This window comes from Pseudorca crassidens, chromosome 2 (assembly GCF_039906515.1).
Source record: "Pseudorca crassidens isolate mPseCra1 chromosome 2, mPseCra1.hap1, whole genome shotgun sequence".
Classification (NCBI taxonomy): domain Eukaryota; kingdom Metazoa; phylum Chordata; class Mammalia; order Artiodactyla; family Delphinidae; genus Pseudorca; species Pseudorca crassidens.
Window position 1 is genome coordinate 54,411,798 of NC_090297.1, and position 27,010 is coordinate 54,438,807.

At 41.0% G+C, this 27,010-nt stretch overlaps 1 protein-coding gene across 2 annotated transcripts in view; it reads left to right on the forward strand.

The window, feature by feature from the left end:
* ROR1 (receptor tyrosine kinase like orphan receptor 1) overlaps positions 1-27,010 on the forward strand; it is a 410,068-nt gene that overhangs the window by 113,463 nt on the left and 269,595 nt on the right. The window lies entirely within an intron of this gene.

Genomic DNA, 27,010 nt, shown 5'->3' on the forward strand with positions numbered 1-27,010 from the left:
GAGAGCTATATAGTATAGTGGTGACCAAGAGACTGGCTCTAGAACCAGACTACCTGCACTTGAATCCAGGCTCTGCCACTTACCCACTGAGTAACCTTGGCTAAGTTGCCTAATCGCTTTATGCCTCACCTTGCCACTCTGGAAAGTGGGAAAATTAATAGTACTTATCTCCTAGGGTTATTGCAGGAGTATTAATGCATTAATACTCGCAATGTGCTTTGAAAGTGTGCTAGAAGAGAGTAAAACCCGTATGTTAGCTATTATTATTATTGACTAAAAGCTGTATTCAAGTGATTGTATGCTAAGAAATGGGACAGACCCCGTGTTTCATTGGTGACCAGAGATCCAGAAATGTTAGCGCAGATGCCAAAGAGAGACAGTGGTTTCCATTGGGGCTGCTCAGAGGGGAACCAGGCACTTGGGTTGGAAATGCCAGATATCATGTGGAGGCAGTGAACAAGAAGGGATTTAGAGGAGAAGGAATTTGGAAGGCTGGGATTTCCCTTCTTCTTGGCTTTGTCTAAGTTGAGGCCACAGAGGGGTGAGCATCATTCAGTGGAACAAACAGGGGGTATTGGCAGTGTCTGAGGCTTTGGGGGACCAGCAATGGTTCTGGGCATGGCCCTTGATTTGAAGGGGCTTCCTTCCAGAGGTGGAGACGAATGAGCCCACAGGTGCTCTGCCCTGGAGAGGTGCTGCCCAGGGCAATGGGGGAGAGAGGAGGGAGAGCAGGAGCTTAGGATGTTGTCATCTGGTCCCAGTTTCTACTCCTGTCTAAAGTATTTGTTTGCTGCCTGAAAGCTTTCCTTCCCAGGGATAGCTACACAGAGACACCCATGGATACAGAATCAATGCAACAGAGTGGACTTGATTCTTCTGGGTGTGAACCCTCCTATGTGTTATGGGCTACATTCTCTTTTGGAAGACAAGATGGTCAAGGTAGATGGTTTCTAAAGTTTCTTCTGGCTGTAACAATCTCGTCCTTGGGCCTTCGCATTATGAATTTTACACACATTGTTTTCACCACCCACCAGGAATCTGGGAAAGCTTACAACACATGGTCATTGCAATTTTGCTGGGGCAAGTGTTTGACAAGAATGGGTCACATAGCTGGTGAGTAAACCTTGCTGACCACCCAGTCTCCACACTTCAGTTCATGGCACTCATAAACTGTGGGTGAAAAGGGCTCTGGGTCTTCTCCTGCACAGTGTTGAAGGCCAGCTGCTTCACCATTTTTCCTCGGATTTAGAGAAGGAAAATGTCTTCCTCCTAGGGCTCACATGTCTCTCTTCTCCAAAAGAGACTTTTATTTTTAAAATTAGAGAAAAGCCTCACATACTCAACCACTCACTTCTACCCTAGCACAGATCCTGCTGAAATGTGGAGCCCTGAGCTACCCAAGCCCTGCTGCCTCACCACCAGGCAGGTGGGATGGAAGCCAGACTTGAAGTTTGAGCAACTTTGAATTATTACAGTTGCCTGGTTATATGATGTTTTTCTACTGTGTATAAAGAAGGATGGAGGGATCCTGAGCTTCCACACTCCCTCCTTCTCCCAACTGAATTTCTTGTTTGTTTGAGGGGCTAGATAGACAGCCAGGGAAACTGAGGGCTTCTGTCTCCACCTGAGCAGGTCAGGCAGTGACCCAGGTGGGTGGCTCAGAGCATGTCTCTGGGGAATGGGCACAGACCACCTCTGAGGGAGAAAGGGGAGGTTGTCTGAGGGCCCATTGAGAGCCCTCACCTTCCTTTGCCCTATTGTTTCCTGTTTGGTTTGGGTTTTATTTTGTGGGGGGGAGTGCATGGCAGGCTATACCCGTCCACTCCGAGGTCCTGGCCTTTCTTCTGTAAGTAATATACAAAAGGAAGAAGAGGAGAGTGGGCTTGAGCCCATGACAGGGGACCAAACCTTTATTTGGTTACGTAAGGTAATTTTTTGGGGTTTATTTTTATCATTTTTGTTGAAGTATAATTAACATAGATGAATTTTATGTGTTCAACTCCATTTGTTTTAACGAAGCAAGTGATAGAACATTTCATCATTCCAGAGAGTTCCCTTGTACCCCTTCCGGTCAATCCTGTTCCGTGTCTCTACTCCCACCCTCCCACCTAGAGGCAATCACTTTCTGACTTCTATCGTCAGAGATTACACACAGGACCATTTTTGAAAACATGTATTCACTGCAACCTGTATAAATCCAAGAAGGGTTACATTTTATTCAGGACTGTGCCTTAAAAAATCAAAAGGTGGAGTTAGGAGCAGATTTCCCCTTTCCGTGAGCAAATCCTTTGACATGCTGGGCCTTGATGACCTCATCTCTAAAGTGAGTACGATCACAGTAATCCCTACCACACAGCAGAAGGTGGAAATAGCACACATTTATCAACCACTGACTATGTGCCAGACTCTCTTCTAAACACTTCACTTCATTATCTTATTTAATCCTCAAAACAACACACTGAGATAAGTACTGACTTTCCTGTTTTACACATGACAAACTGAAGCTTGAAGATGTGAAGTAACTTGCTTAGTGATGATTCTAAGTCAAGAGCCTCTGTGTCCGGGACTTTAACCCACAGCAGATCTATGAATAAAGGACTCTCCTTAACTAATGTAACAGCTAAGCAGAGGACACTATTAATTTAAAGGCAGTATCTATGGGTCAGGTAGTACAGTCTTCCTTTTTTCTTTTTCATTTAAATATTTGCATTAAAAAAATTTCATAGCTCCTCAAGGATGGTTAACATCAATGGGCATCTGTAACTTAGAACTGTAGGTGCTAAGATGAAACCTTGTGTCAACAACAGGAAATATGAAAAAAAAACAAACCAGCATTAGGATTGATGACCCTTCTACTAGTTTCTTTCCCACAGGAAAACATTGCAATGAATCTATAATAAAATATTTCTTGTTTTATTTTACACTTATAATTATTAACAATAAAATAATAATTATTAATTGATAGTAAAATTTATTAATATAATTTAAAATTTTATAGCTACCATTTGAGTGCCTAATATGTGCCAAGCGTATGCTCAGCATTTGCTATGTATTATTTCTGATCCTCACTGTAACTTTGCACAACAGGCATTGTATTAGTTATTTATTGCTGCATAACAAACAACCCCCTAATTTAGCAGTTTAAAACACCAAATGTTTATTATCCCACACAGTTTCTAAGGATCAGGAATCTGGGAGAGGATTAGCTTAGTGGTGCAATCCACGAGATTGCAGTCGAGCTGTTGGCTGGTTCTGCAGCCCCTGAAGGCTTGACTGGGGCTGGGAGTTCTGCTTCCAGGCTCACTCAGTGGCACATGGTCATCTGTACATGGCTGCTCACAACGTGGCTTCCCCCAGAGTGAGTGAGAGAGAAAGCCCAAGATGGAAGCCGTAGTCTTTTATAACCTAATCTCAGAAGTGACATAGCATCCCTTCTGCTGTATGCTATTGGTCATAGAGGTCCACCCTGGTAAAATGGTAAAAGGTGGGAGGGGGCTACACAGAGTGTGAAAACCAGGAGGTGGGAATCTTTGGGGCCATCTTGGAGGCTGGCTGCCGTAGTAGGCATCATTAACCCTATTTTACTGATGAGAAATGGATGTTCACAGAGGTTCAATAAACTCCCAAATTATGTATCTAGGAAGTGGATAAGCTGGCATTTGAACACTGATCTGGTTGATGGCATTGTCTGTATGCTTTTCAGAATGCCCGATGCAAGGAACACTGAAGAGAAAACACAGCCCATGCAGACCTGGCTATGGGTATCCTAGCTCATCCCTGAGGGTGCCTCAGATTGCTGTTTGCTCATAGATACCTACCTTTATAGAGTTAGTATGTCCCTGAAGAGCTGGGCACAAACCAAAGACTGGCAAATTCAATTTTATTTAAAATGTGTTATGTGACTTCAATATTTAAAAGACATTTGCTTACATCATCTCTATCACTCTGTTGGTAATTTGTAATTGTTTTTTTTCTTTCTTTCTTGATTTTTCCTTTTCTTTAGTTTTGTCTTCCAGTTTTATTGAGATATAATTAACATACAGTACTATATAAATTTAAGGTGTACAGCATAATGATTTGACTTATATACATCATGAAATGATTACCACCATAAGTTTAGTGAACATTCATTATCTCATATAGATACAATATTAAGCAAATAGAAAATAATTTTTTCCTTGTGATTTGAACTCTTAGGATTTACTCTCAAAGGCTTTCATATATAACGTACAGTAATGTTAATTATACTTATGCTGTATATTACGTCCCCAGTACTTATTTATCTTGTAACTAGAAGTTTGTACCTTTTGTCTACCTTCATCCAATTCCCCATCCCCTCACCCCCCTGCCTCTGGTAATCACAAATCTGATTTCTTTTTCTATGAGTTTGTTTGTTTGTTTTTGGAGTATAATTTACCTACAACACTATGTTAGTTCCTGGTACACAACATAGTGATTTGATATTTCTATACATTTCAAAATGATCACCATAAGTATAGTTGTCATCTGTCACCACACAAAGTATTACATAATTATTGACTGTATTCCCCATACTCTACATTTCATACCTGTGATTCATTTATTTTGTAACTGGAAGTTTATACCTCATAATCTCCCTCAACTATTTCTCTCCTTCCCTCACCCACCTTCTTCCCACACCCACCTCCTTCCCCAACCCACCTCCCACCTTCCCCCACCCACCTTCCTGTTCCATGTATCTTTGACTCTGTTTCTCTTTAGTTACGTTTGTTCATTTGTTTTTTAGATTCCACATATAAGTGAAATCATATGGTATTTGTCTTTCTCTGTCTGATTTATTTCACTTAGCATAATACCCTCTAGGTTCATCCATGTTGTTGCAAATGGAAAGATTTCATTCTTTTTTATGGCTGAGTAATATTCCATTGTGTACACACACACACACGTACACGCATGCACACACTTAGGCACTTAGGGTTGTTTCCATATCTTGGCTATTGTAAATAATGCTATGGTGAACATAGGGGAGCATATATCTTTTCAAATTAGTGTTTTTGTTTTCTTTGGATAAATACCCAGGAGTGGAATTGCTGGATCATATGGTGGTTCTATTTTTAATTTTTTGAGGAATCTTTATACTGTTTTCCACAGTGGCTGCACCAATTTACATTCCCACCAACAGTGAATGAGGGTTACCTTTTCCCTACATCCTCACCAACGCTCATTATTTGTTGTCTTTTTGATAATAGCCATTCTGACAAGTGTGAGGTGGTAGCTCATTGTGGTTTTGGTTTACATTTCCCTGATGACTAGTGATGTTGAACATCTTTTCGTGAGCCTGTTGGCCATCTGTATGTCTTTTTGGGAAAATGTCTATTCAGGTCCTCTGCCCATTTTTCAATTAGGTTGTTTGTTTTTTTGATGTTGAGTTGTTATAAGTTCTTTGTCTATTTTGAATATTAACCCTTTATTGGATATATCATTTGCAAATCTTTTCCCATTCAGTAGGCGACCTTTTCATTTTGTTGATAGTTTCCTTTGCTGTGTAAGAGCTTTTTTGTTTGATGTAGTCCCATCTGTTTATTTTTGCTTTTGTTTTCCTTGCCTGTGGACACATCCAAAAAAATATTGCTAAGGCTGATGTTAAAGAGTGTACTGCCTATGTTTTCTTCTAGATGTTTTATGGTTTCAAGTCTTACATTTAAGTCTTTAACCCATCTTGGTTTTTAAATAAATGTTCAGATATTGGAGTACACCAGTAGTATTCTAATTACATATGAATGAAGCTACCATGAGGGGAAGATTTTGCTTTTCTCTTCTAGGGTAAATGTGGTACTAAGTCCCATTTTAAAATATTTTGAGATCTGTGGAGGACACTAATAAACTACATGAAAGTCTAGTCCTGTTAAAATTCTAGAGGATTGGTGTGTAGATGGTGTTTTCCCAGACCATCCCAAGCCACCCTGGCTTACCACATCCAGAAAAGGACATTTTTATAGTTGCCCCCTCTGCAAGAGGACATGACCACTGAGATAAATCTCCCTGTCATGACCTACTTAAGGAAATTTCATTTTAGGGAAAGAATTCAGGGAGATTATATGGTCTCTAGCTGGACCATTAAAAAATGCAAACATTTATTCACTTTTTCATGTCCATACCAAGCAAATAATAAAAGTTACACGTACTTCGCAAGCTCCTTTTCTTTGGAGAGCTCAGAATATTTTACAGAAATAGGAAGATGTCACCTTTCTTATCTTGTTCACCAATTCCTTCTTTTTATTTTTGATTTGCCAAATTGTCCTACTATTTTAAGGGAACTCTTTATTCATTCTACTCATTCATTCATTTAATATTTATTTAATACCTACTCTGTGCTAGAAGTAATAGGTATAAAATTCCATAATAGATACTGGGAATAAAAAGGTGAAAAAGGTAAATTTCCTGCCTTCAGTGTGCTCACAGTCCAAAGGGAGATTCAAACAAAGAGAAAGATGGTTACAATGCAAGGGGATTTTTCATTTATTATAAATCATAGGTGAAAGAGTACTTTATTCTGGATAGGAAATGCTGGAAGATTTCCCAGGGTGATGAGGAGTTTGCTAAAAAGAAACAATGTCGGGAAAGTGGAAGATTAGGATGGTGGTGGAAGAATTCCAGGTAGAGGGAATCATTCATAAAGACACAAAAGTGAGAGACAGAATGGCCCACTTGGGAATAACAAGTTGTCTGGACCCTAACTGATGACCCTATCTTCCATAGAGATATCAGAATGTTGTATTTCTTTAGAACTGTTCCAAATACAATTGTGTCATTTACCCCAAGGGATACAGTGTATAGTAAAGAACTCAAAAGATGACATCTTTTATTATTATCCTATCACCATGACTGATGATATTTAAAACTGCATTTTGTGCTTGGTGTTCATCATGGCCCTTGGGAACAGACATCTGGGCTTACCATGAGTCAAATACGGGAGCATCTCATAGCCCACTGCTTCCTGTTAGTCAGACCCACCAAATGCTGATTCTCTCAATGTTCCTCAGAGTTGCAGCAGTCACAGGTTCCAGTTTGGGAAGAAATTCTGTGTTTGATTTATAACATTATTTCCATCTCTTTGCATCTTGAGGGCGCTGTTAAAAATAGCAACATAAAAAACTTTCTCTTTTTTGTGGTAAGTTAGAAATACCCCAGAGACTGTCAAAGAGTGATACATGTAAAAAATACTTTGGTATAATTATAACAAATCAAGTGACTGGAGGGTGGTGGTGTGGAGTCCTTTGTCTGAGGCATTCAGAGCTGATGGAGGTGTGTTACCTGTAAAAACACCTCAGAGGAAGGTGTGAGTGGTTGCCTAGGATTTTCATTTCAGAATTTGCAAGTAAAAGAAAGTATGGTCACCTTTAGTTTGTTTCAAGTCACTTTGCCCATTAGTGATTTTTTTCTTTTTATTATTTTTAAAATAAAAAACAATTTCATTTTTTATGGGCCCAGAATTGTGCTAGGTGCTAAAGATGCAAAGATGATTAAGACATGGTCCATTTTCTTGAGACTCTCACAACCTAATGGGGAAAAAAACACAAAGAATCATTATAATATAGGGCAAAAATAGATGTGTGCAGGGCAAGCTTCGCCCCTCACTACATCTGGAAGGACAGAGGAGGCTCTGCAGAAGATGAGAGCAGGTTGACTCTGAAAAGATGAGGAAAAATCCATCTGACCCAGAGGCCTAATGGATCTTTAAACACAAGAAGAAAACTTGCTGTGGTTCATGAAGAATGATTTGTCAAGAGCAGTAACATTTTATATTCCTATAAGCACCTTTAAATATATTCTCAGAGATGAACATCTCCCTTGTGAGCTGTAGCTGTATTTATTGTTTATTTTACAGACGAGAAAGCCTGAGAAGCCATGGATGGGGAAATGTTATTTCCCCAATGTCACCAACCAGTGAGCAGTGACTCTAGGACTGAAACCCAGCATTCTTTTTCTTACTGTAAAACCCACGCTTGTGCAAATCTATATTGGACTCGAACCAGCAGTCCTGGGTTTGGCCCAGCTCTGCCACCACTAATGAGCACCATGAACTTGGACAAGTTGCCAAAGTTCTCTAAACTTTTGTTTTCTCATCTGCAAAATGGAGAGTGTAGGACTTGTAGTGTACCTCCCCTCACCTCCCCCAGCTATGCAGCCTGAGATTCCTAGAAATAGAACCAGGAAGGGTACGATGGGTGGGTGGGTGGAGGGTGACAGGAGAGACCAGCAGCTGCTGTCACAAAGACTAGCTTTGTGGCAAGCCTGGATTCCCAAAGGCACAGTCCCTCCCCGCTGCCCCTCTCTGCCAGGTGCTATGAAACCACTGTGTTTGGTTCATCACTTGCCTTTGCCAAGCACCAACTGGCAGAAGAAAGCAAAAAGCAGCACGGCATATTTCAAGATGGATGGGTTTCTATGGGGTCAGCCGCAGAGTGTACGATTTCCCCGCCTCAACAGTGGTGGACACAGTGTACAGCGGGGAGAGTGTTTCTTTGAGGGGCGATTGGCTGTGCACTTAGGCAGTAAACATCTTCTGGGCACAGTGTCACTGGGAGGATTTTGTATTGAGAGGGCAGTGAGGCGTGAAACCTCAGACTTCTGTGGTACTTCCTGCTACCAAAGTGATGTCAGAGTCTTGCTGTTCAGAGTTTCCAGATCTGGTCCTGATTTCTCAAGTTCTGCTTCCATGGTATGGCGAGAGGAAGAGGAGGCATGGTAACATCTAATTCCTAGGAGGGTACATATAAAGGTGGGGTTGAGAGAAGGAAAAAAGGATGCATTAAATTTGGCCTTAAAGATAATTATTCACTTGTTTGTGACGACTTGTATGTCAGGTGAAAAGAGGCTGATTTTTGGCAATTTTATTTCAAATATATCTCCATGATGTCTAAATAAAAAGAGTTTTGGGTTTTTTCTTTCTTTCTTTCTGTGCGTGTAGGTTTCGTCTTTTTTTTTTTTTTTTTTTGCCGTACGTGAGCCTCTCACTGTTGTAGGCTCTCCCGTTGCGGAGCACAGGCTCCGGACGCGCGGGCTCAGCGGTCATGGCTCACGGGCCCAGCCACTCCGCAGCATGTGGGATCTTCCCGCACCGGGACACGAACCCGTGTCCCCTGCATCGGCAGGCGGACTCTCAACCACTGCGCCACCAGGGAAGCCCCCTCGTCTTTGGATTTTTACTGACTGGGTAGGGACTTTCCTCTACCGCCCTCCATCCACACACACCCCCACCCCACCCCCCGCCTTCATCTTCTTCACTAGATTCATAGGCTTCAATGTTTCTAGGAAATAAGGGAAACAGTGGTCTTTTCTTTCAATTAATGACATCAAAAGTATTGGTAATCTCTGGTAGTGCTATCCCATGTGGGTCAACATTTGTGTTCTCAAAGTTTATAAGAGAAAGCACTTTGATGGTGATGGTAAATGCCAGTGTGCTGCTCTCTGCAGTAACCATTCTCATTCATTCATTCATATACGTATAACCCCCCACCCCCTGAACACATTACACACATCTTACATTTGCATGATGAATTTTGTGAGCCTGGTGTTCATTCCTATCATGTTTAGGCTTGGGCTTCTTTAGCACAGGGGGGGCTTCTTTAGCACAGGGGAGACTTCTGGGCTAGGTGAGTTAAAAAAAAAAAAAAGGGAAGGAGGAACAAAGGGGATCTGATTCTTCATTGTTCACACATAGAAACCACTGCCACTGCCCTGTGTATAGTCCCTCCTTCAGGGCAATGGATTAGTGAGTCCGCAAAGTGGGGAAGACGGAAATGGTAGTTACAAATATTCTGCAAATTGTAGAATAAAAGCTGGTTTTCATTTGGGTTGGCCATTAGCTTGGAATGTGTTTGGCTAGAAGGTCAAAACCCTTTCTCTGGCAAGAGCATTACATCTTAAATGTATTTTCTTTATTTGCCAAGTAGACTAAAGTCCTTCAAATCCTTGAAGGGAGTGTGGGAAATCCTACAGTACTTGTTTTCTCTTGGTCCAAAAAACTCTTAGACATAAATTATGGGAGGTTTTAGGTCACATTATTTAAGCCGGCTTTGAATACCTTTATTAAAACATATTTGAAGGACACATAACATCGATAGTCTTATAGAATGATTGTATTTTATATGTAAGCATGTGATTTGACCAGAATTTGGGGAAAGTTATAAAGCATTTTAGATAAAATCTCATAATCCCTCAAGGTAGAGGTGACAACCAACAGCATGTTAGATGAAGATCCTTGGACAGAATGAACAGTGTTGCATTCTTATAATATATTCGTGTTCTTCGAACACAGGCCTATTACTCAGATTTAGAAATATAAATAATAGTTATCCACATTCTTCTTCATTGTCTCTGGTTAGGTAGTGGATATAATCTTGTCTTTAAGTTGGCTGCATTTCTGGACTTGACACTTTGAGTAAGGGCTAACACCCACCACCCACAAATAAACCCTGTATCTTGGTCTCATTAAAACGATGGTTAGACCTTAGAAAGAGGACCATCTAGTTTACCAAGTTGGAGTTTAAAGTTGAGGCAGATGGGGTCAGACTGAGATTCTGGCATGTGGTTCCCATATAGAAAATGTGACAACCAAGAATAGATATCTACTCGTTTCAGTTAGGCACCCGATGTACCATTAGCCTCTTTCTGAAGTCACTGAGTCACCGCCTCAGCTAATAGAGAATTATGAGGTGCTCTGTCAGTCTCTTTCCCCTCTCATTTTACCATAAGGGATCCAAGACTCAGGAAGATGGAATCGTTGGTCCTGAACACTTAGCTATTAGACTTTTTCTTTTGAACATTGTTGGAAATTTTTAGACTTTTTGCTTTTCATCTTGATCCTAGATACATTATGATTTTCCTTCTATTTTATCATACCTTTCCTTATTTCCTTTGAGACTGGGTATGTTTTCTGCTCAGAAAGTGATACCCAGAGATGTCATGGAGATGGCATTTATGAGATTAGAGCTATGACTCCTCTGGGCCTGGGATGACCTCTGTTCAACACAGATGATCACAGGGTCTCTAGGTGGACTTTAGAGGTCATGACATCCAACCTCCTGCATGATGCATGCTTCCATCCACAGTATCCTAGGTAGGTGAATCCTTGATCCTCCATTCACGGTATGCTTCCTCTTTAACCAAACCAGCCAATCCCATTATTAAACAGGTTTCATATTTTGTCATAATCATTCAATAACCTCTACCATACTGTTAAAGAAACATACAAGTAAATAACACGTGTACACTATCTAAAGTTGTTTTGATAGCAGATAGAATTTTAAAAGGACTTCTTTGGCACCTGGATCACCAGAGCTTTGCTTGAATTATGGTAGCATTTCTGGGAATATGAGCAGGAATCCTCCAGTGTTATTTTATGTTCGATAACTTGAACTCTATGCTATCTGAAACCGTCTCCAATATATACTGGTTCCTCTTTTACGCTGAATGATTTCCTTAACACTTGGTAGGCACTAAAGAATGCTTCCTCCTCCTTCCCCTTCATTTTATTTTATTTTGTTTTCTACACATTTATTTATTTATTTATTTGGCTGCATTGGGTCTTTGTTGCTGCACACGGGCTTTCTCTAGTTGTGGCCAGCGGGGGCTACTCTTCGTTGTGGTGCGCAGGCTTCTCATTGTGGTGGCTTCTCTTGTTGCGGAGCACGGGCTCTAGGCACGTGGGCTTCAGTAGTTGTTGCTCGCTGGCTCTAGAGCGCAGGCTCAGTAGTTGTGGCTCACGGGCTTAGTTGCTCCGCGGCATGTGGGATCTTCCCGGACCGGGGCTCGAACCCGTGTCCCCTGTACTGGCAGGTGGATTCTTAACCACTGTGCCACCAGGGAAGTCCCTTCCCCTTCATTTTAAATTGACTTGTTGAACTTAAGTGTTCCTTCCTCATCTAATCAAGGAACTGGATTTTGTTGCCTAATGATGAAATCAGGGTAAGGTGGTGATGTTAGCGAAGCAGCCGAACTGATTGGCAGGATGCTGGGGAAAAACTGACGAGTCCCTGGTTCCTTTATGAGACAGCTTGAAATTTCTCATAAGCAGAGGTGAGCCAGTCACTGGAAATGTTGAGTGGTATGTAAGCACATTTAACCCTGTGCTCCAAGGGAGCTGCTGTCTGCAAAGCCCCTAAAATTTGCTTCACACATTCCCACCTCACCTTGGAGCCTTATTCCAAGATGCAGAATAAAAGGACAAGAGTTCGAATTCTGGCTCTCTATTAATTATTAGCCGTTGAGCTTGGGTAAATCCCTTAATCTCTTTGAGGTTAATAATAGCTACCCTAGAGAGCTATTAAATGTGCCAAATGAAGTAATAGATGTGGGAATGCTTCGTAAGCTCTACAAGGCCATAAAAAAGCAAGCTGTTATTAACGGTATTTTCTGTACAATTTTCCTGACTTACTTCAGCTCTCAGGCTTTTGCCTTTGTCTGCACTCACTATTGGTACTGCCCCTTGACCCTTTTATCTACCCATCCATGATGCTGGCTAACCCATCCCCTGGGTAGAACTACTCTCTCTGGCAAGTCTATAGTTCTAATATTTTAAAATTAATTTTGTAATATTTTTAGGAATATAAAATATCCTTTGATAAAATAAAAGGATATGCCATATGCCTAACATATATAAATTTTAGAGAATAAAACCGTGTTTTAGTCAACATTTATTGAGTGCTTATGAAATGCTTGACATTGTGCCAGGTCCTGGAGATATCCAGACAAATAAGACCATCCCTGTCAGGAAGTAACTCCCTATCTGGGGTCGGGGGGCAGAGGGCAGGGTTAGTATTGAACGAACAGACAAAGAGGGAGAGAGGCTTTTCTACCTGGCCAAATTCAGGCTACATTCTGAAAGTATTCTTATTCTAGATTGTTCAGTCATTTGCTATTTTAAATTATTTTGGGGCTCTGTTTACCTGTTTCTCAGTCCCCCCACTCTCTTCTAAAATGCAAACTCAGTGAGTCTTGGAGCTATACCTTCAATAAATATTTTTTGAGCACCTACCATTATGCTGGGTACTCAGTAGAATATCAACTCCAGAAGGGCAGAGATTTTTGTCTCTCTTGTTCACTGATATATCCCTAGAATAATATCTGGCATATAACATATAAAAATTATATATATTATTATATTAATATTTTAGTATTAATAAATATTTGTCAAATGAACTGTCACACTATTAGTTAAGATAGTACTAGCTGTCATAACTGAATCCTTGAAAATTCAGGGGCTTAACACAATAAAAGTATATTTCTTGCTATCTGAAGACCAGTTTGCAGTGGATTGGGAGACTCTGCTCTGCATAGTCATTCAGGGACCCAGGCTGATGGAGGTTCTGCCACCCTCAACTTGCAGCTTCTACCGTTCGTTACCTTAACATACTGTCTGTCAATCTCCAGCCAGCAGATGGGAGAGGGAGAATGTGAAGGGTTACAAGGAGGGTATTTTTGGCTACAGCTCACTTTGTTACCTGACCACATTTAGACAACTGGGGTGGGGCTGGGACAAGACATGTAGATCCTTGCTGGCCACTTCCCAGCAATAACTCTGCATCTTGAAAGGCACACACAATTCTCTGGACAGCCAGCCATCTCTGCCTTATAGACTAAATAACATGTCTCCTGTTCACATGTGGGTCTCCCGTAACCTGTGAGCTCCTTGGTGGCAAAGGCTATGTCTTATTCAATTCTCTATCCCTAGTTCCCAGCATACTATGATAGTTCGAAAATATTTTCTGAATTGAAATTAATTGTTTTTCTATTGGGTACCTGGCACCATAATAGATGCTTCAATTTTTTGGTTGAAAGAATTTATAAAAGGAAAGAATAAAGGACTAAGAAGCCATTTGCTACAATATTGGTGCGCCAAGTCTGGTACCTGGTGCTAATATGGTAGGTATTCAGTAAAGAATTATTGGAAAAAGAAAGGGAAAAGAGAAAAAGAGAAGAAGAAGGAAGGAGAGAGAGTAGGAAAGAGAGAGAAGAAAGGAGGGGTGAGAGGGGAGGGGAGGAGAGAGGAAGGGGCCTGGAGTGAGTGGGAGAAGGAGGGAGACAGAAAAAGTGAGAGAGGGAGAAAGAGAGGGAGAGAAAGAGGGAGAGGGACAGAAGAAGGAGGAGAGAAAGAAAGAGAACGCAACGTATGTGACTTTATGATCTGCCCACCCTAACCCAGGACAGAAATATCTCCCTGTCCTCTGATGGGGAAATGAAGTTCATAAATCTCCCGGCAAGTTTGTGCTTCTCTATGGAAACGGTACATAAAGTACCCCCGCCACCCACGGAGAAGCACCGGGAGGGGCAGAGCGCTCAGTTACACGTGACCTCACACGCGACCTCACACGCGACTGGCTCCCCCCAGCACACTCCCCTTCCCCCTTGGTCACAGGTCGGAAGGTGCAGATCTAGGGTGTAGGGCTGCTAGTCTCCGAGATCCCGGGAATACAGTGTTTATTTTGCCTCTTTAATCAGTCTCTCTCGCTTCTGGCTCATTGAGTTTTCCCTACAAGATCCACATTGAGAAGTTTTTCGGGATGTGATTGATGGCAGCTGCACACACAGGCGAGGGTGTACCGCGCTCAGATGCCTAGCAGAGTCCCCGACCCAGCGCTGTTAGTTGCAGCCTTGGCGGGTACACCCACTGCAAGCGTTTGCCTTTTGTTTCCTTTTGTGCTTTTAACATTTTTCCCTCTTTGTGCCTCTTGAATTTGCACATTTATGGAGTGCGATACATTTTATCAAGTGCTTTCACACCCGCTTTTGCAGAATTCTTCAAAAGTTATATTAATATGCCTGTTTTATAGATGAGGGAATTGAGGCCCAGAAAGGTTGAGCATCTTGTCCATGGTGCCTGGCATCAGGCCACATTGTTCAGAGTCTTCATCCAATCCTCCTTTTAACAACGAACAATGCTGTGGTCCTGCTGTCACCGATGTAGTCCTGAGTTCTGAAGGGCGCTCATGGATATGGTTTCCGTTGGCACCAGGAAACCTAGCTGGGTTTGGATGACTGGAGTCTAAGAGTAAATTTAACTCCAAGAGGAGGAAAGGCAATGTTCTCTGTGCTCTGTACAGGTACCCTCTTCTGCTTACCTGAGTTTTACAAAATTGTAATTTCTCTGTAGGACTGGACAGAGCTTTTGATACCGCTGTAAAATTGCTAAAACCATAAATGGTTACTCTTGGTTTTAAATATCAAACCAGGTGAAGGGGTGGAGGAACTTCTCAATGTTAGAGAAGGGAAAATCACTTAAATAGCAGAATGGACACCATGTGGTAGGTTTTTTTTTTATTTTATTTTATTTTTTTGAGAGAGTGTTATTTCTTTCCTCTAGATTCCAGTAACTGTCTGTCACCACGTAATCCAGGGCTAGGAGAAGTATCGAGGGATTTAGGATTTAGTGAGACTGGCGTTGCTGAAATTAACTTTGTAAAACAAGTTTGTTTACTCTTTATACTAATTTCCATGCTTGCCATTGACTCTGATTTGGTTTGAAGAAAGATATTCTAAGAGGCATTCTTACCATTCTGGAAAGGAAATGTAACGGTGTGTGACTTCATTTTCTTTGGTTGAGCATCTGATAACCATGTATCAGAGGGCAAAGCTGTGGATTCTGAGAGCCCTGCTGCCTCCATCCCAGGGATCAGGAAACTGAGGGCTGTGTTATTAAAATGAATGAAATTGTTGCTTTTCTTATGGTAAAATTTATATAGAAAACGATAGAGAAAATAGATAAAAGCAAAACAACCTGTAATCCCACATCTAAGAGGAAATCACTATTAATATTTTTATCCTCAAATATTCTATCAGTTAGTTGGGCTTTATATTAATTTCCAGGATTGCTTTATGAATTAGGGGCCAGGTATGATTTAAATATATTAAAATTCATCCATTTTGAAAAAAAATTATCTTCTACCAGAGTATTTTCTATTCATACACGTTATATGTTAAGTTGACATCTTACTGTATACATCTGTTTTGAAATGTCATTTTAAAATTTGAATATATCATGAATATTTACTCATGTTATCATTTCTTCATTCTTCCTTCATTCGCTATTGATAATAACTAACACTTTGACGTGGCTCTCTGTGTGCCAGGCACTCTTCAATATACTTTACAAACAGAAACTCGTTTCATCCTTACAACAACCCTGTGAGGTAGTAGTACTATTATTACCCCCATTTTACAGATGAGGATGCTGAGGCACAGTGGGGTTATACAGCCTGCAGGGTCGTACAGGTAGGGAGGGGCAGAGTCAGAACAGGTACCCGTGAGGTGTGGCTTCTCTGTCCCCTGGGACCCAGTACGGGCTCCTGGCCTGCAGGAAGCTAGCAGCCCTGAGTGCTGAATAAGTGTTGGTGATTAGAAGACTGACTTGATGAATGAGATTAGGGAGTCTTGGTTTTGGGAATGGTGATGATAGATAATTGACATGTGAATTACTTTTGTATGGTTCTATGACAGCCGAGCTCAATGCCAGCAAGGATTCTGAACCAGCAGCTGATTACCTACAGGTTTGCAGAATTGTAACACAGCAGCTTTACATTTGGCCTTGGGTGTTGTTGGCTGGCTCATCTTGACCCCCAATTTACACTTCTTTACTAAGTCAGTCAGTAGCTGTAATAGAGGATGTAATGCCAGTAGGCTTAAGGGCCTGTGGCACTCCTTGATGTGTTTTGGGGTTTCTAGCTAGCCAAATGGACTCAGCAAAAATTAATCCCACTTTTCAGATTCTAATAATGCCTTTAAATATTTCAGTGAGAATATATTGTCTTAATCAGTGAACAGAATCTGATTCCAAATGAATTTTCTAATTCCAAAAAAGCCTCCAAATACTCTTTCCTAATTTTAGAATAAACTCTTTTTATTAATTTTTTTTTCTGAAGGACACACAATTAAGCTTATTAATTACAAGCATACCTTGGAGGTATTGTGGGTTTGATTTCAGACCACCACAGTAAAGCGAATATTGCAATAAAATGAGTCAAGTGAAGTTTTTGGTTTCCAAGTGCAGATTGCCAACAAACACATGAAAGGATGCTCAACATCACTAATCATTAGAGAAATGCAAATCAAAACTACAATGAGGTATCATATCACACCAGTCAGAATGGCCATCATCAAAAAATCTACAAACAATAAATGCTGGAGAGGGTGTGGAGAAAAGGGATCCCTCTTGCACTGTTGGTGGGAATGTAAATTGATACAGCCACTGTGGAGAACAGTATGGAGGTTCCATAAAAAACTAAAAATAGAACTACCATATAACCCAGCAATCCCACTACTGGGCATATACCCTGAGAAAACCATAATTCAAAAAGTCATGTATCGCAATGTTCATTGCAGCTCTATTTACAATAGCCAGGACATGGAAGCATCCTAAGTGTCCATCGACAGATGAATGGATAAAGAAGATGTGGCACATATATACAATGGAATATTACTCAGCCATTAAAAGAAACAAAATTGAGTTATTTCTAGTGAGGTTGATGGGCCCAGAGTCTGTCATACAGAGTGAAGTAAGTCAGAAAGAGAAAAACAAATACCATATGCTAACACATATATACGGAATCTAAAAAAGAAAAAAAAATGGTTCTGAAGAACCTAGGGGCAGGGCAGGAATAAAGATGCAGACGTAGAGAATGGACTTGAGGACACAGGGAGAGGGAAGGGTAAGCTGAGACGAAGTGAGAGAGTGGCATGGACATATATACACTACCAAATGTAAAATAGATAGCTAGTGGGAAGCAGCTGCATAGCACAGGGAGATCAGCTAGGTGCTTTGTGACCACCTAGAGGGGTGGGATAAGGAGGGTGGGAGGGAGAAGCAAGAGGGAGGGGATATGGGGATATATGTATACATATAGCTGATTCACTTTGTTATACAGCAGCAACTGACACAACAATGTAAAGCAATTATACCTCAATAAAGATGTTTAAAAAAAAGTTATGTTTACATTATACTGTTGTCTATTTAGTGTGCAATAGCGTTATGTCTAAAAAACAGTGTATATACCTAATTAAATACTTTATTCCTAAATAATGGTATCATCTGAGCCTTTGGTGAGTTGTGGTAGTAACATCAAAGGTCACTGATCACAGATCACCATAATGAATATAATAATAATGAAAAAGTTTGAAATATGTTGAGAATTACCAAAATGTGACACAGAGACATGAAGTAAGAAAATGCTGTTGGACTAAATGATGCCAATAGGCTTTCTTGCCACAGGGTTCCTGCAGACATTCAATGTGTAAAAAAAATGCAATATCTATAAAGTACAGTAAAGCAAAACACAATACAATGAGGTATGCCTATGTGTATTTTGCTTCTCTGAGGTCCAGAATAATTCATTCGTCTTTCCGTCCATTTGTTAATGAAGATAACTCCCACGACGTGGAGGTTGTGCTTGATAGTGGATGTACTAGACCTAATGCCCTGCCCTCAAGAAGCTAACAACCTAGTGAGGAAGGCAGATAAATAACGAAGAATCGCAACACAGTGTTCTAAACACTGGGGCAAATACAGAGGGGCAAGATGCGTGTGAAAGTGGTAAAATAAAAGACCACTTTATAGTGCGATGTTACCAAAACATCCAAACCATGTTATATTCAAGTGATACGTTCAAGGGTTAGACTTCAAGGCTTTCCTAAATATATTCAGTCTGAGTCAGTAAGTGTAAGAAAAGAGCTTATCCTTAGCTTAAAAAAAAAAAATCCTTTGTCTATTACCTAGTTAAACGGAAAAGAAGAAAGAGTTGTCATATGCACAGTTTTAAAAGTAATTCAAAGAGTTTCATCTGAATTAATGGAATCAATAGCAACCAGGGAAACTTTCCAATCCCAGCTTAGTTGGACTTGAGAATGCAATAATAGACTCTTATTTTCTTGGATAGATAGGAGGGATGAATCTGTGCAGTGCTGGAGATGTAACGGGAGCTTAGGGATTACTTGTAAGTGGCACATGTGGTTGAAAATACCCTGAACTGGGAGTTAAGAGGTGTGGATTCTAAATCTGGCTCTGTCACTAGTCTCAGCTGTGTCAGAATCTGTATTCAGCCGTGTGTTACAGGGGCCTGAAAACTATTGGTTTAAAATGTTATGGAGAAACACATTGTTTAATTTTCTCATGTAATGAAAAGGCAAGATTTCATTAGAGATTTTAGAGAACTGACATTTCCATTCCACAGTGTCTTCTGGGACCCAGACACCTCTTCTCTCTCCCTCAGTCATCCTTAGTGTATGCTCATCATCTTGTGGTCATAAGGTAGCTGACCTACCCTCTGCCTCACGTTCATGTTCTTGATGGCTAGAAGGGGATGGGCAAAAGTGTCGGCACCAGCTGAGCCAGCCCCCTTTAAAAAGCTTCCTCAGGACCCCACCACCCTCACCCTAGTTATGTCCAGGTTCATCTCACTGGCCAAACCAATGTCACATGACCACCCCCAGCTATCTGTAAGGGAGGCTAGGAAAAGATCTCAGATGATCCCATTGGTGCCCCCAATAAAAACCGGGTTCTATTATAAGAGGGGAAAAGGGAGACTGGATAGTGGGAAGAAATCTAACAATCTCTGTTATATCAACTATGAAACAAATGAACTAAATTAGTGGTTAGCTAACTTTTTTTTTTTTTTTTTTTTTTTTAATGCACGCTCCTCTCCTTTTCTTCATTAAATCTTCACGGGTCAACTTCCAAATCCAGGTAAAAGTTGGTTGAAGTTGGAGTTGGGATACCAAGGTTATTTTCCCCTCCTATTTCCCTCTTCGTGATATCATTCATTTGAATTTTAAGTGGGTTCATTTGTGTAGTTGCATTCCATTTTAGGTTTATTTTTACCCATCCTTATTGATTTTGTTTATTTATTTATATGTTTGCTTATGTGTGAAACATTAATATGGTTTTAGAAGTCAGAACTGTACAAAAAAGAATACTCAAAGACATGTCCCTTCTCACCATCCTTCTACCCCATCCCCACCCTCCCATCATGTCCACTCCTATCCCCTAGGCAATCAATCTCATTAGCTTCTGATTTAACCTTCCTGTATTCCCTTTTGCACCAGTGTGCAGGAACATGTATATTTTATCCTTTCCCATTATGAAAAGTAAGATATTATAGTTGTCATTTGCACTTGAGAGTGTGTAGATAGTTATAAGAAATGAAATACTGTTGAGGCCAGGGAGAATGACACATGTACAGTAAGGGAGGTGAAACCAAACCATACAGGGAGAGGAAAGGTTTTGTGAAGGAGGCTGCATTCAAGCAGGGTCTTAAGAATGGGTGATGTAGCAGGGAAGGGAGGGATTTCTCTACACATCAATTAAGGAGAGGAGAAAAATAGCCGGTAGACTAGTTGGATGGCAGAGAAGGGTACCAGGGCAAGGGGCATCAGTTCAGCGGAGCCCTGCAGCGGAGTGCATGGATGTCCAGCTGAAGAATGTGAATCTTTGGGGGGGTAATGTGATAGGTTTGCGATCATGCAGGAAGCAAGACCCAAGTGTTGTGTGCCTTTTTCGTTTATAGGGTTCATAGAGGCTTTAGAGATCATCTAGCAATTCGTTTTAAACTGACATGGTGCCCACCTGTTATAAAGGAGGAAACTGAGGCCTAGGGAAATAAGGGGACTTACCTAAAGTCTCACAGCCAGGTGGTGGCAGAGTTGGAAATGGCCATGCTCGTGACTCACAGTCCCATAATCTCTTCCTCAGGATCTCAGATTTCAAAAAGAACACGAAGCAGCCCTATGCCTCTCAGAGCTGGTGATTGTTTCCTTTGCCGGATTGGCTTGGACCTTTCAGTTCATTTAATCCCAAATCTCAGAATTCAAACAGACTAACAGCAAACTTAAACCAACCTGTTATGGGCTGAGTTGTGTCCCCTTTAAAAATTCATATATTGAAGTCCTAATCCCCAGTACCTCAGAATGTGGCTGTATTTGGGAATAGGGCTTTTAAAGAGGAAATTAAGTTAAAATGAGGTTACTAGGGAAAGTCCTAATCCAGTATGACTGGTGTCCTGATAAGAAGAGGAGATTCAGACACAGACGTGCCCAGAGAAGGGACCAAGTGAAGATAACGGGGAGAAGACAGCCATCTGCCAGCCAAGGAGAGAGGCCTCAGCAGAAAGCAACCCTGCAGACACCTGATCAGGCCTGATCTAGACCTTCTAAGCCTCCAGAAGTGTGAGAAAATACATTTCTGTTGTTTAAACCCCCCAGTCTGTGGTACTTTGCTAGGGCAGCCTGAGCAAACTAAGACACAGCCTTAACCTGTGCTTTGGGGCGGCTGGTGGGGTCTCATGGCCAGCCTGTGGCGTCTTCACTCCTGGTGGTTGTAGCTCCTTCTTGTTGCTGAGAGCCCTCGTTGGGCCCTATCTTACGTTACCCACTCAGTTACCTTGCTTCAAAGGCAAAGGAATAGTGGAGGGGAGTCTGTTGTAATGCAGAGAAGAGCAAAGGGCAGGTCAGGAGCCTGATGGAACCGTTCATGGCCAGCAAATCCTTAACCTTCTGGGCTCCAGGGATGGGGGAATCTAGCCATTTCCAACTGCTAGATTCTATAAGCAATATGGAAAGAAAAACTATTTGTTGGTTTTAAAGACATACTTAGGGATTTAAAGGTATTTTTTAAATTATATGTTTTTAATTAAAACCTTTTTTTTCAAATGCTCTGCCTTACTACAGACTTTAATGCGTAAGGATATTAAGATTTTAAAATAAGGTGGTAGGATTATGAGTTGTTTTAATATTCGTTTTCAAGCATTTCTATATTTTCAGTTTTCTTTAATAAATGTATGTGACTTTATGGGGAAGTATGGGTCATAAAGGTGAAAAAAATTCTAATCCTGTGTTAGAGCCAAACAACAGTAAATGATGGGTGAATAAAAAAAAAAATCTTAATTTCAAGGAGTTCCAAAAGAAATAGCATATTTCTAAATGAATGGATAATGAAAATAGCTGTAGGGCAGGGGTGTATACAACTCCTGACATCATGAATATTTAATATTTTAAAAATTCCTCCGTTTGTGGAAAAACTAATCTTTCTAACACAAATGGTAAAGAAACAAGGCATATGCAATTTTATATTAATTGACATATAGAGTATAGAAGGGGATGTAGATCTAAAAATAATAAAATATGAAAATATTAGTCAAGTTGAAGATGGAAAAAGCTATCACGAGATGTCTATTCATGATCTGTTAATTGGGTCATGGCAAAGCATATGTGATAATAGACTCCCACCATCATGGAAAAACTCATTCTGTTGACATTTTGGCTTGGCCTCGATTGTACTTGGGAAGAAGATGGTGAAGATGAGACTGTAATTTAAAATTAGAAAATAGAATGGGATTCAGAAACTAGAGACATAACCAACTAGTCTCGTAATAAAAATGAGAAAATTTCACCGTAATTTATAGCCTAATTCCCCAAGTAATTAAGCTGCTTTTTATTTAAGTCACTAATGATCAAAATAAAATAATTCCCTTGAGAATACTGGGACTATGTAGATAAGAGAGTATTATAATAATTAATGATTACTAGCCTCTACTTCCCATTTAAAATGCCCTTCAATAATCTGGATTCTTGTCATTTCCTATAGACCTTTGCCAAACACAGGTCAGATATACAACATCTTTATAATATGGGGAAGAACAGATCTCAGCAAATGGGATTGCTTCGAGACCTTTTTCTAGGTCACTAAGTAAAACAAACTTGTGATGGAAATCCATCCACCTCTATGCACATTTCCGAGTAAACTGCCTGTTGGAACACGGGCCCGTCCTCATAGGTGCAGGTCCTGACAACCTGAGACCTCCTCTCTGGCAGTGATTACAGGAGTGATCACGTCTCCGATGTCCTCTTTTGTAGAAAGCCAGGACCATTTTGGGAACATATGGTTTCATCTCAGGAGCACATGTGCTATCAAGATTTGTGTGTATATGTGTATTTGTAAAAGACATTCTATGTATGCCTTGAGTGACCTTTCCAAGAACTGCACAGCTTGTGGATATTCAGACCTGTTCCACGGATTTCTCTTGAATGCAAATCCAGCTGTGTCAGTTCCCTTAACCCGTCCTGTACCTGCTCAAGGTTAAGCGTTGCAGGCAGCTCCTTAGTGAGTGTCCAGAGCCTAGTTACCCAGATGCACCTGGCTGGGGTTTAACCCCTTGTATCCCCACCCTCCTGCCAGAGTCACGGGGGAGATTCAGATGTTCAAGAGAGGCAGGGTTAGTGAAATCGCTTCCCTCTCTTGAGGTAACTTGATCTTGTCAAGCAATGCTTTTTATAGAGCATATGTGCTTTAGTTTGATTTTAAGGTTCTGAAATGACATTCTCCATTTTGCTCACCACCGAGGCATATGCACAAAGAAGAAAACCCTCTTTTGGTTACACATGAAACTTTTTTTATTTTTATTTTTGTCAAAAGAAAAGCCATACATTTTCCCAAGTTAAAATAAAAGTGAATCCTGCAATGTCACTTTATCCAGAGCCAAAGGCAGGAGAGAAAAGTTGTGAAAATTGAATTTAGGGAAGAGCAGGAGGAAACCGAAATGACTTTCCCAGAAATGGATATCTAGCCGTTTTTCCTTGGCTGTATTTTGGGAGAAGAGAAGAGTTATTTTTTAAAAATAAAAGTTAAACTGCTCAGATATGAACAGCTCTCTCCAGATGCCCTGGGTCTCATTTATGCTGCACATGAGGTCTTATCTCAGGCATGGGATGTTCTAGGTGGAGGGTAGTTGTGGGCTTGCCCAGGACCATGATGCAATAGCAGCACGTCGGACAGGGACTTGAGGAGGCCCCTGGATGTGGAGTCTCACAGGGGAAGAACTTAGACTTTGGTGGCCTACTGTTGGGTCTGTTGTACAACCTCTGGCAAATTGCTTAAGCTTCCTGAGTCTCAGTTTCTCTCTCTAAAAAGGGTCCATTGATGCTCCCTCATCGAGTTCTTTCAAAAATGAAATGAAACCAACTATGTCAAGTGTTTAGTGCATGCCAGGCACGTTACAAACATTCATGTGAACACTGTTTTATGATTACAAAAGGCAGTTCTGTCACAAAGATATGTGACCCTGGGTGAGTCATGCTGGGTAGATGACTGAGCTTTGCTTTTCTTATCTATACAATGTGAAATTTTAAGCTGCAATCCTTCTAGTTCTAAAATTTGGTGAGTCTTTGAATCCCCTCTTGAACCTTGGTAAATTCTAAGAGTATTTTCTGTGCCTAGCCATGGACAGAGTTGCCAAAGTTCACAGTTAAGTTCTTGCCAGGTAACTAGAACTTGTCTTAAGTGTCAGGCAGTTTTCTTCATCCTGGCACCAAGGCAAGGGAAAGAAATCTGTTCTAATTGCTCCTTAGTCTTATTATGAACCTAAAAACCCTCTCATATCCAAAATCTATATTCTCCTACATCTCAGACTCTCCTGATCTTCCTTATTACTTTAAGATAACGCACAGTAGTGCACTGTTGCTTCCAGACTGTTTTGATTTATGTTCTGACACTGACTCCTCAGAACCATTCCATGGGGGTAGATCTATTATCACCTCCAATTTACAGATAAGGAAACTGAGGTCTGGATTTGCCGAGATCACATAGCCAAGAATTTGCAGATATGTAGTGCATACTCAGGTCTTTTTACTGCAGAAACACATGTTTCTCACCCTGAGCTAGGCTCCCTTCTAAAGTGCTGGAGCCTTTTGTTTACAGATGAAGAAAAGAGGCAAAGAAAAGGATGAGGTCACAACTGGAAATAGTACATAGAAATGCTGATTCCTTCATGACTCATGAGTTTAGGCCTGTGACTCCCAACATCTTTTTACACGAGGACCTATTTTTCTTTTGCAAATAGAAGTTTATTGTTTTATTATATAGGTAAAATACAGATGAGCAAAAGAGAGGATAATAAAAAGCATTCATACACCAGTGATAACCACTGTTAACATTTTGATGTAATAACTTTCCAGAGATTCTTTTCATATTTATATATTGATGTGTTTATGAATGTGTATTCAAAAAAGTGTCGTTCATTTACACATACTGTTTAAGAACTGATCGTTAGTAACAAAAAATGATATAGGTTGCCCAGCGATAGTTGCATGGAACCCAGATTATGCATTTCCCCAGGATGGCTCATCCACCTGCCTCTTGGGCCCTAGGTTGCTTGCCCTGTGGAGAGCTGGTTGTCATTACTACCACTTCATTCCCTGGGGCAAGCCTGCAACTCAGCCTCTGTAGCTCCTGCTGCAATGGAGTCCGGCAGCATTGGCACCCAGACCTGGCTCAACCTGTACCGCAGAAGCCCTGGCATCTCCCACCGTGCCAGGACTCACCTGAAGCTCTGTGGGCACTGGCGTCTCTGGGAACTCTCCTTAGGGACTACTGGATACGACCAAGAAATGCAGGGGGTTTAAGACCCATAGGTGAACCTTGGCCAAGGGGAGGCAGGAGATGGGGAGGCTGTTCTGGGCCGTGGTGGGTTCTACACAGCCTTGTCCTGGTGAGCCAGCAGCCAGCAGTTTCTTGTGAGGTTGTGACAGCTTGGTAACTACCTAATGAGTTGCCTTGTATCTGCTTTATCTCCTTTCCTACCTCACCTCTCTTATTCCCTCTTGCCTTCCACTCTGGGATTATACTGTCCTCTCCTCATAAAGCTTTAGCATGTATACTTTTCCTCAGGTCCTTTTTTTTTTTTAACCTAGAAAACTGAACAGATGATGGTCATTACATTTATAGTATCTCTCTGTTCAGTAAGTGCATATGAAAGAATACCCCCAAATCAAGCACTTTTCGTGGATGTGGATTTTATTAATGACAATAGTATCTTATGGACTTGAAGAAAAGTAGTATATTGAAGTTGTCTTCAGGTACCATATGGTGATAGGTGGATTAAAGGACCCCTTGAAGTCACTCCATGCCTCTCCCAACCCTCTTGTCCCCAAGAAGGTCTGAAAGCCATGGTTGGAATTTTAGGTGAGACAGAGGTCATCACAGCTATTTTGCCTTTCGCTTGACCTTCTTGCTGCAGTGGAAGACTCGCAGCCATAAACGTCAACCTTCCCCTGCTGCCTTTCAAGTGTGTGAAGTCTCGAGGCCTGCACACGTTTTCCCAGAGCGAGGCGCTGTACACATCTGGGTCAACTTTATTCCAGCTTTCTTTTCTCTCTTTTTTTAAAGTCAATCAGTGTGAGTAACTGCTACATGAAACCATGAAGAAAATGGAATAAATATGTTGGAAACACTAGAAAGTGATCTGCAGTTGTTTATTCTCCTCAGTTTTACTTCCTGGGCTTATTTTTAAGCATTCAAAGAGTTTCAGCAATCTTGAAGAGTGTTTGGCATGCTGCAAAAAAAATATAGTCTGTCCTCTAATAGGAAAGAACTTTTACACTGTGCTTCCTGGTTTGGAAATGTGTGGGAGAGTGAGGGGGAAACTAGTCTCAAGGGACGGGGCCTCTCGTGTGCTGACTCAAGTTCTCTTAATAAGACACTCTATTACATAATTCAGTGCATTTAATCTATTAAGAAGTATTCACTGGGTTCCCCTTTGTTTCTTGAAGGCAGGGATTCTGTCTTATAAGTTTCCATGTTCCCCAACGATGCTGACACCTAATAGGCGCTGCCTAAACTCCTTGAATCATGAGATGGGCAGCGAATTTCTCCATCGGATGAGTAAATAATAGTGATTTGCACAAGATGCCCATGTTTCAAAGAGCAAATGTTAAAAACATAATTTAATGTGAGCAATTAGTGAACAAGACAGTGTATTTGTTTGCACACTGCACTATTTTCAGACAGAGCTCATTGGCTGTATTCACAGAAAGGGCTCTTTTGGCTGGTTTGGGCAGAAATGGAGAGACAGATCTGTGAAGTCAGGAATGGTGAAGGAAGGCTTGCGTACCAGGATCTCGTGGGGGTGGAAGGGGACGAGGTAGTGGACTTCCAGACTCAGAATTCTGAGTTCCAGTCTTGCTTCTTGAAACCTGGTCTAGCCTTTGGGGC